Source organism: Triturus cristatus, chromosome 9 (assembly GCF_964204655.1).
Source record: "Triturus cristatus chromosome 9, aTriCri1.1, whole genome shotgun sequence".
In the NCBI taxonomy this organism is placed as follows: domain Eukaryota; kingdom Metazoa; phylum Chordata; class Amphibia; order Caudata; family Salamandridae; genus Triturus; species Triturus cristatus.
The window spans coordinates 792,938,052-792,947,656 of NC_140592.1; positions in this window are offsets into that span (position 1 = coordinate 792,938,052).

Sequence of the window (9,605 nt, forward strand, 5' to 3'; positions counted from 1 at the left end):
TGAACTGGGGTGGCAAAGTGAGCTAAACAATTATGATGTATTCAACCCAGATCTGTGACTGGGGGTGAGTGTCCAAAACGTTTCAGCACACCGTCTATCATCTCCTTCTGTTTGATTTGTTTGCCCTAAGTTGGCAGGGTATGCCCAGACGTGGATCCCTTGCTCATTTTGCCACTGGATTCAAGCTAGCCTCGCTGATGAGGGGTGTTACCCTGAAACCGGTCCCAGGATATTTATTTCCAGTTCAGGGAAGACCTGACTTGGCAGTTCAGGCTAGACTGTTCCCATGAGGCACAGGGTCAAGACTGATTGCATATAGCTGGGTCTGAACTGGGGTGGCAAAGTGAGCTAAAGAACGATTATGGATTCAACCCAGATCTGTGACTGGGGGTGAGTGTCTGAAAAGTGTCAGTGCTCCGTCAATCATCTCCTTGTGTTTGCTTAGTTCGCCCTAAGTTGGCAGGGTATGCCCAGATGTGGGTACCTTGCTCATTTTGCCACTGGATTCAAGCTAGCCTGGCTGATGAGGGGTGTTACCCCGAAACCGGTCACATAATTCTTGTTTCTGGTCCAGGGAAGACCTGGCTTGGCAGTTCGGGCTGGACTGTTCCCATGTGGCACAGGGTCAAGACTGATTTGCATATAGCTGGGTCTGAACTGGGGTGGCAAAGTGAGCTAAAGAACGATGATGGATTTAACCCAGATCTGTGACTGAGGGCGAGTGTCTGAAAAGTTTCAGTGCTCCATCCATCATCTCCTTGTGTTTGCTCAGTGCTTCTTATCCCTAATATGGCCCATGATGGCCAGATTCAAAGGATTCAGGATTTCCAGAATTAATGATGCATGGTTCACTTGTGTCCTTGAAGGTCTATTCTAATGTATCCCAATCATTAAACCTGTCATTGTTTTGCTCATAAACAATTTTATTTGATGAGAGTTCATTATCCCCTGTGGTCTTCTATAGCTGATTGCCTCTGAGTTATGAAGATGGCAAACAGCTGATTGTCTGTTTGAGTCAACAAGCTCCACGCTCTACATCCTAGCTAACTGCAGCTTGATAGGCATCTAATAGTGGATGAGGTGTAATTTTCTGAAGCTAAATGCCGACTAATAGAAACTCCTGCTTGTTAGGAAGCAGAAACACTCTTAGCATGAGATCCTTTGGTGCTTTTTACCAAAGAACCAACTGAAAACAGTAGTTAGGGTCAAATTCATGAGGATTAGTCCAGATGAGGATCTCTCCTTCGAACCCCAAAATAATTCAGCATACTTCTGTGGTTTTCACTCACTTCTGCTGGGAAATATTCTGCCTTTTCTACTCAGTTGACTTCACTCCTAGGTTGCAGCTGCTTGTGTTCTCAGCATATCAACTTCTGCAATAGTGTTTATCTAGGTCTTCCAGAGTCTGCAGTTGAGAAGTAGCAGCCGATCAAACTTTTGCAGTCTGGAAGATCAGACATTCGAAATAATTCAAAAATGTAAAAAAGAGCAGAGGATCTCGATTAGAAAAAGGGTTATTTTTAAGATCCTTTGCATATGCACAAGGAAGACCTGCTCCTGCCTATGTGAGTGTTTTTTCTATACATAGGTATCAGAGACCACGGTGCGCAGGTTCACTTCAGCGAATACAAGTACCTCATATAAAACATTCTGTCATGGATGGCCGTCCACTGGAAAACTTTGGCCATTAGATGTGGAATAACACTGACTCAAATTTAGTGCTTCGAAAATCGCCTAACTTTTAGGAAAACCCATAAGACTTTCATGTTCTACTGAATCTTTATACTGTAAATCCTCGATGTATGTATCTTCAGTACTCAATGTTTTTAGTTGTTCTTTGTTTTCAGATTTGTTTTATATTTAGATAGCACCCAAATGCTTTTAAGAAGAGTGTTTGCTTGTGATCTATCAATATTATATTTAATTAAATCCAATTCAATGGCTGTATTGTAATGTAGTTGCATTTATATAGCGCTTATACCCTTTATACCCGTCCACAGGAACACTCTCAGAGTCTCCACCGACGACACCCTCAGCACCGCCGAACACCTGCACTTCCAGATCCACACCGACCCCAACACCACCCTCAGAGGAACCCTCATCAACAGACCCCCCGGACCCCGACCACAGTTCAGCGACTCCATCGCCGACTTCGTCAGCACACTCGCCCTCGCCTCCACAGACTACATCCTCCTCGGGGACCTGAATTTCCACCTCGAGAACAACAACAACACCAACTCCACCACCCTGATCGCCAACCTCGCCAACCTCGGACTCAGACAAATTGTCACCACACCCACCCACTCCGCCGGCCACACGCTTGACCACATCTTCTCTGCAAGCACCCACATCTACTTCAACCACACCACCGAACTCCACTGGACCGACCATCGCTGCATCCACTTCACCTTGCGGAAACCCACCATGCACCACCGCACCCAACAGATCCCTTGCCGCTGCTGGAGCAAAGTCACCAAAGACCAGCTAACCACCACCCTCGCCTGAAGCCCCCCGCCGACCCCACCGACCCAGACACCGCCGCCCGCAACCTCAGGCAGTGGATCGACGACTGCGCCAACACCCTCGCCCCGCTCAAGAAACCCTCCAACAGCCACACCAGCAGGAAAGCCACCTGGTTCACTGAAGACCTCCAGGTTTCCAAGCAAACCTGCCGAAAGCTAGAGAAGAACTGGCACCATGAATGAACACCGGACAGCTACGCAGCCCACAAGAACGCCACCCGCAGACACCATCACCTCATCAGATCCGCCAAAAGGGCCTCCTTCAAAGACTGCCTAGACAACAACGCACACAACAGCAAAGAGCTCTTCAACATCGTGAAGGAACTCTCCAACCCCAGCTCCAACAACAACGACATCCCACCTTCGCAAGACCTGTGCAACTCGCTTGCCACCTTCTTCCATCGCAAGATCGCAGACATCCACGACAGCTTCAACGCCACAACTGCCCCGATAACCACTGAGACCTCTGCCCCCATGACCACCATCCGCACCGACCGCCTGCTCTCCTGGACCAACATAAACGACGACGACACCATCAAAATCATGAACACCATCCACTCCGGATCTCCGTCAGACCCATGCCCACACATCTTCAACAAAGCCAGCACCGCCATTGCACCCTATCTCCGGAAAGCCATCAACATTTCCTTCGAGACAGCAACCTTCCCGGAGAGATGGAAGCACGCCGAGATCAACGCCTTACTCAAGAAACCCAAGACAGACCCCAAGGACCTCAAGAACTTCCGGCCCATCTCCCTGCTCCCGTTCCCGGCGAAGGTCATCGAGAAGACCGTCAACAAACACCTGACCCACTACCCCGAGGAGAACAGCATGCTGGACCCGTCTCAGTCCAGGTTGCTCAGCAACCCCAATACCGAAACTGCCATCATTGCCACCACCGATGACATCAGGACTGTGGAGAAACCGCGGCCCTCATCCTCCTGAACCTGTCAGCTGCCTTTGACACGGTCTGCCACCGCACACTACGCACACGCCACCACGACGCCGGGATCCAAGAGAAGGTCCTGGACTGAACCACCTCCTTCCTGTCCGGCAGAACACAGAGCGTTCGCCTCCCCCCCTTCCGCTCCGAAGCCACCGAGATCATCTGCGGCATATCCCAGGGCTCATCCCTCAGCCCAACACTGTTTAACATCTACATGGCACCGCTCGCCCTCGTCGCCCGGCTGCATGACCTCAACATCATCTCGTATGCCGATGACACCCAGCTGATGCTCTCCCACACCAAGGACCCCCACACCGCCAAAACCAACCTCCACGAAGAAATGAAAGCCGTCACCGAGTGGATGAAGAACAGCCGACTGAAGCTGAACTCAGACAAGACGGAGGTCCTCATCCTCGGATCCACCCCCTCAGCCTGGGACGACTCCTGGTGGCCGACGGCACTGGGAACAGCTCCAACACCCACCGACCACGCACGCAACCTAGGGGTCATCCTCGACCCCACCCTCTCCATGACAAAGCAGGTCAACGCCGTCTCCTCCTCCTGTTTCAACACCCTCTGCATGCTCCACAAGATCTACAAGTGGATCCCCACCGAAACGAGAAGAACGGTCACCCAGGCCCTCGTCACCAGCAGGTTGGACTACGGAAACGCCCTCTACGCAGGAGCCTCGGCCAAACTCCTGAAATGACTTCAACGCATCCAGAACGCCTCTGCACGCCTGATCCTCAGCCACATCACACCCCACCTGAGAGACCTGCACTGGCTCTCCGTCAACAAGAGGATAACCTTCAAGCTCCTCACCCATGCACACAAGGCACTCCACAACACCGGACCAGCGTACCTCAACAGACGACTCAGCTTCAACACCCCCCCCCCCTGCCAGCTTCGCTCCACCGCCCTCACCCTCGCCACAGTCCCCTGCATCCAAAGAGTGATCTACGGCGGCAGATCGTTCTCTCACGTCGCCACCAAGACCTGGAACACCCTCCCCATCCACCTATGGCCGACCCAAGACCTGCTGACCTTCAGAAGACTCCTCAAGACCTGGCTTTTTGAGCAGTAGCAGCATTCCCCCCCCCCCCAGCGCCTTGAGACCCTCACGGGTAAGTAGTGCGCTTTACAAGTGCTATGATTGGTTGATTGATTGATTGAAGAGGCAATAAAGCACTTTACGCCAGGTAGCACGCTGCTCCAGAACCCAAGGTTAGTTTTTTTTCCAGTGATTACTGTGGCTATTCGGATTAGTCCTGTGCTCTTGAGTCATTCATTCCATTAATTTACTACAGTATCTATGTGGTATATTAAATTAATTGGATTTAGTTGTGAAGAGGGTATGTCAATTCATGCATATGCTTAATGAGATTCATATTTAAGCAACAGGAGATTAATTATTGTTAGGTTGTATGGGTATGAGTCGTTGTAACGACTGCGTTGTAATCACATGTGTTGTAAACGCATGCGATATAAAAGGCTATGTTCGTACAGCATGAGTAGTAGCAGTAGTGCAATCCTTCATCAAGCACAACAGGTTTAGCATGGGTGGAAGCAATAGTTCAATCCTCTGTCAGACACAGCAAGGAGAACACGGATAGCAGCAGTAGCTCAAGTCTCTGTCAGATACCAAAGGTGCAGAACTAGCAGCAGTAGTGCAAGTCTCTGTCAGATACCAAAGGTGCAGAACGAGCAGCAGTAGATTAAGACTCTGTCAGACACAACAAATGCATCACGAGCAGGAGTAGTGCAAACCTCGGTCAAACACAACATGCACAGCGTGCGCAACAGATTTATAAGCACCGGCCATGCAGAACAGGCAGAGCACAAGCAGCAGTAGTGCAAACCTCAGTCAGACACCGCAGGTAGAACTGGGGGAGCACCAGCAGTCTAAGCCTCTATCACACACAGCAGGTCAGGCACAGGTAGCAGCAATAGTGCAGGCCTCCATCATGCACAACAGGCAATGCAGTAGTGCAAGTCACGGTCAAAGACAGTAGGTAAAGAGCAGACATATAGCATCAGTAGCGCATACATCTGTCAGCCACAGGAGGGAAAGCAGACACACAACAGCCAAAAAACTGTCCCACACACTGACCCGTCAGGCCAGCTCTTCAGGCATTGAAATAATGCCCTATAGATCAGTCCAACCCTGAAAGTAAAATACTATAACATTTTTAAACAAGGCTGCCACTGATGCTGGCTTAGGGCTATTTGCATAGGAAGATTTTAGGTCGAGCCTGGGCAGCGCATGCGCTGCTCTGCGAGCCATGCTGTATTGGAACATGGAATGGAAGCCCTGCCCACTCTCTGCCCATATTTGTCATCGGCTTGTGTCATCGTCCCTGTAAATGTTGGCTTCTGATTCGTTAATAGGCTAGTTAGTCCCTCCTTAGTACCGCCCTGTCTTCATTAATAACCTCCCATGAGGATTGGCCCTTTTACTTCAGTTGTTACATGGTGAGTCTTTTTTAGTCTGTAAGCATTATTTTCTTTAAGTAGTTTCTCCTACTGCAGGAACGACATGCTTTCCTGCAACATTCAGCATGCTGCTGTTTCACTTTCTGAGCATCCCAGGACAAAGGCTGAAGCTTCTTTGCATAGGTCTCGCATTTACAAGAGTTTGAACTATTGGTATTGTACTTGACAATGCCTTTTATTTATGTGTTAATTATCAAAACATATAAATAAAAGGAATTTACAATGCCAATAGCTTAAACTGTCGCAAATGCAAGACCTATTGCATTGCAAATGCTTGTTATAATAGCCATCAGTGCCATTACAAAGGTGCAAGCGGCCCTAATTAGAGCAAGAAAAATGGTTCACCATGTTTCTTGGTTAGGCTGTAAATGGCAGATATAAAAGGGGGTGCAATGTGAACCTTGTGCCTTGGCCACGGGAGCAATTGACTTGCCACAACAATGTTAGCCATGCTCATGACAGCTGCTGCATAATGTAACATTAGCATTGCATTGCGATAGAGTTGAGACCAACGCTACCCCTAACTACCACCTAGCTCCTTAATTTTTGGCTTGGTGGCAGGAAGGGCGTGGTGTTTTATAGTGATATTATCCTCTCCCCTGTCTGTGTTTTTTTGGGGAGATAGCAGATTCCGCATTCTAGGAATTGTAGTCTTTACTTACACTGTCCTGACAGATAGATGTGGCTTAACAGCCAGAGCTGCCGAATTTTGACCTGCGAACCCAGTTTCGAGTTCTGGTACTGGTGGGACTGGTTTTGGTGGTGCTACTGGCCATAGCAGTACTGGTAATGGTGCTGGTGGTTCAGGTGCTGGTGGTGAGGGAGTTACAGGTGGCGATATTACTGTTTGTGTTACTGGTGGTGGCGTAATGGTGGTTGTCGTATTACTGTGGTGGTGATACTGGTGATTCTGATTCTGGTGGTAATGGTGGTACTGGTCTTGATGGTGCTGGTGAAAGTAGAGTTGGTGGTAGTACAGGTGGTGGTCATACTGCACTGGTGGAGATGGTACTGCTGATAATGGTGGTACTGGTGATAATGCTGCTTTTTGTGGTAGAGGTATTTCAGCATGGAGTCAGACATACATGCTAAATAAATCTTGACACGGCGACATACTGGCCAAGGCACAGAGCATAGGAGAAGTGAGATGAATGAGGATTGCTTATGCACGATACACATTTACTTTTTTTCCTCACCGCCACAGAGGAAGGCAACTCACAGTTCATTGATGCCAGGGAATACACATGCACATGCACATTTTTCTTCAAGTTTCATATCAATGGAATCAGAGATGAGACATGGAGGAGGATTGTGCAGAAAAGGCTTCATCTGGAGCCTGTTAGTTTTGTTTTGTTTTCTGAAAACAGATTGTGTTTTTTTCTTCATCTTCACTTTGATTTGTGAGACCGCCTAGAGATGGCAGAGGGACACACCAAGAAGTCTAGATAAAGCATGCTCTTCTTTCTCCATTTTCGAGAAATTCCTTACTGTGAGAAATTGGGTTGTTGGTTTAGGGCGGTGTGAGCCTTTCTCAATCAACAGCCACACTCTTTATCAAGGTGAATCACAAAAGGCACTCAATTAACCTGTATTTATCCCTCTGGTAGATTGGCACAAAAGCAGTCAGGTTTAACTTAGAGGTAGTATGTAAAGTATTAATGCAGCACTCAAACAGCAGTAAAGTGAAAACACAACACAAGAAAAATTCCATACCAGTTTGGAAAAATAGAGCAGAATTTAATAAATTGACACCAAAATGATAATAATCCATTCAGTAGAACCGAAGTTATGAATTTTCAAAGTTTTTAGTAAAAACTAGCACCTACAAGATCAACGTGCCAGTCGCAGATATCTACTCACGCGAGACCGGGGCAAAGTCGAAGTTATGGCTAACCGCGATGGAGCGTGGTTCGGATACACAAGCAAGATTGGGCCCAGCCTCCGTTTACCTTCAGACTTAAAAGAATGTTCGAAGAAAAATGTTTGAGAAGGTAAAGTTCAACTGGGCAAGGCAGCCAGCGGTGTCTGAAGAGGAGGCATCATCTTCGGGGAGCTGCTGGACGAAATCGCGGGGATGATTTCTTTGTTTTTACTTAGTCTCTTTTTTGGAAGTCGATGATTTCTAGTGGGACAAAGCTGCAGGCAGTATCCAATGAGGGCTTCAGAGGGCTGAATAGCCTTCCAGAAGCCGCTGGACAGAATTCGACTGCAGAGAAGAACATAATAGGACGTACCGCTAAATCAAGCCAACCAGCGATGCTCCCTGGACAGATCGGCAAGCAGGTACGTCCCGGTCTCCTCTTGGTTCTCTGAGTACTTTTTGGCAGTACATTTTTAAGTCCCAAATTTAAATTTTGTCTGGTTTAGCACCTTAGCACCACTTCCAACCATCCAGGACTAAGGGGCACCGCTTGAGGGTCTGGAATAACTTCGGGCTGTGTCAAGGTGAACTTCGAAAGTTGTTGGAACTTTTTGTGTCCCTGTAGCTCTGAACAGGAGGCCAGCAAACTGCCCCTGGACTCAACATGGTGGTCGTGGGTTCAATCAGAAATGCAGGTCTTCAGCAGCAGCCCTCTGAGGGCACAAGGCAGGCTTCAGGTTGCAGGGCAGTTCTTTTGGAGCAGCAGGGCAGTCCTTTGAAGTACACAGTAGGCCTCAGACATCAGGGCAGTCCTCAGGGAGTCCTCTGCAGATCTAGACGCTAACTGAAAAGTGGGACTGAGAATCCTATTTTTATACCAGGTGACAGCTTTGAAATGGAAGAAACTTCTGGAGTTGCCCACTCACAGATGGTTCTGGAATTTGTTGCCTCCCTATCCAGGCTCCAAAGGGGTCTGGGGTCACAAAAGGTTTGTGTGAAGTTGTCTGTGTGTGCTGAGGCAGCTCCTTTGAAAAGTAATTGGGGGTGTACACAGCTCCGAACCTCCCATCCTGTCAGGATGACCCATCCTGCCAACACCTAGTCCCCCTTTGGTGTACTGTCTAGAAAAATACACAAAGGTCGACTGCCAACTAAGCCTAGTCATGCGATCCAGTATACAGGCACCAAATGGTTAGGAGAAGAAAATGCAAACTTACTAAATTTGTCAGTTTCAGAATTGAGACTAAAAATCCAACTTTACCATTAAAGGGGATCTTAAATTACAATTCTTTAGATACCAAATATGACAACTCTACTTGTTTCCCCCAAAAAGTTATCACTTATTAATTGCTTTAAGGTAACCCAATATTATTGTATGGGAGAGGTAAGCCTCACAGGAGTGAAACACAAATTTGTGAGTTTTTCACTACCAGGACATTTAAGACCTAAATAAATGTAAGTCTCCAACGCTTTAAATACAATGCATCCTACTCTAGGGGTGACTTAAATATATTAAAATGGGGGTTTTAAGTTTGGCAAAAGGTTTATTTTGACAAGTCGAATTGGCAGTTTAGAACTGTACACAGGCTGCAGTGGCAGGCTTGAGGCATGTTTTAAATGGTCACTTAACTGGGTGGCACAATAGATGCTGCTGCCCACTAGTAGCCTTTAATTTACAAGCCCTGGGTACATGTTGTACCACTTTACTAGGGACTTATAAGTAGTTTTAATTTGCTAATGAGTTGCAGGCCAATTTTGCCATGTTTAAAGGAGAGAGCACAAG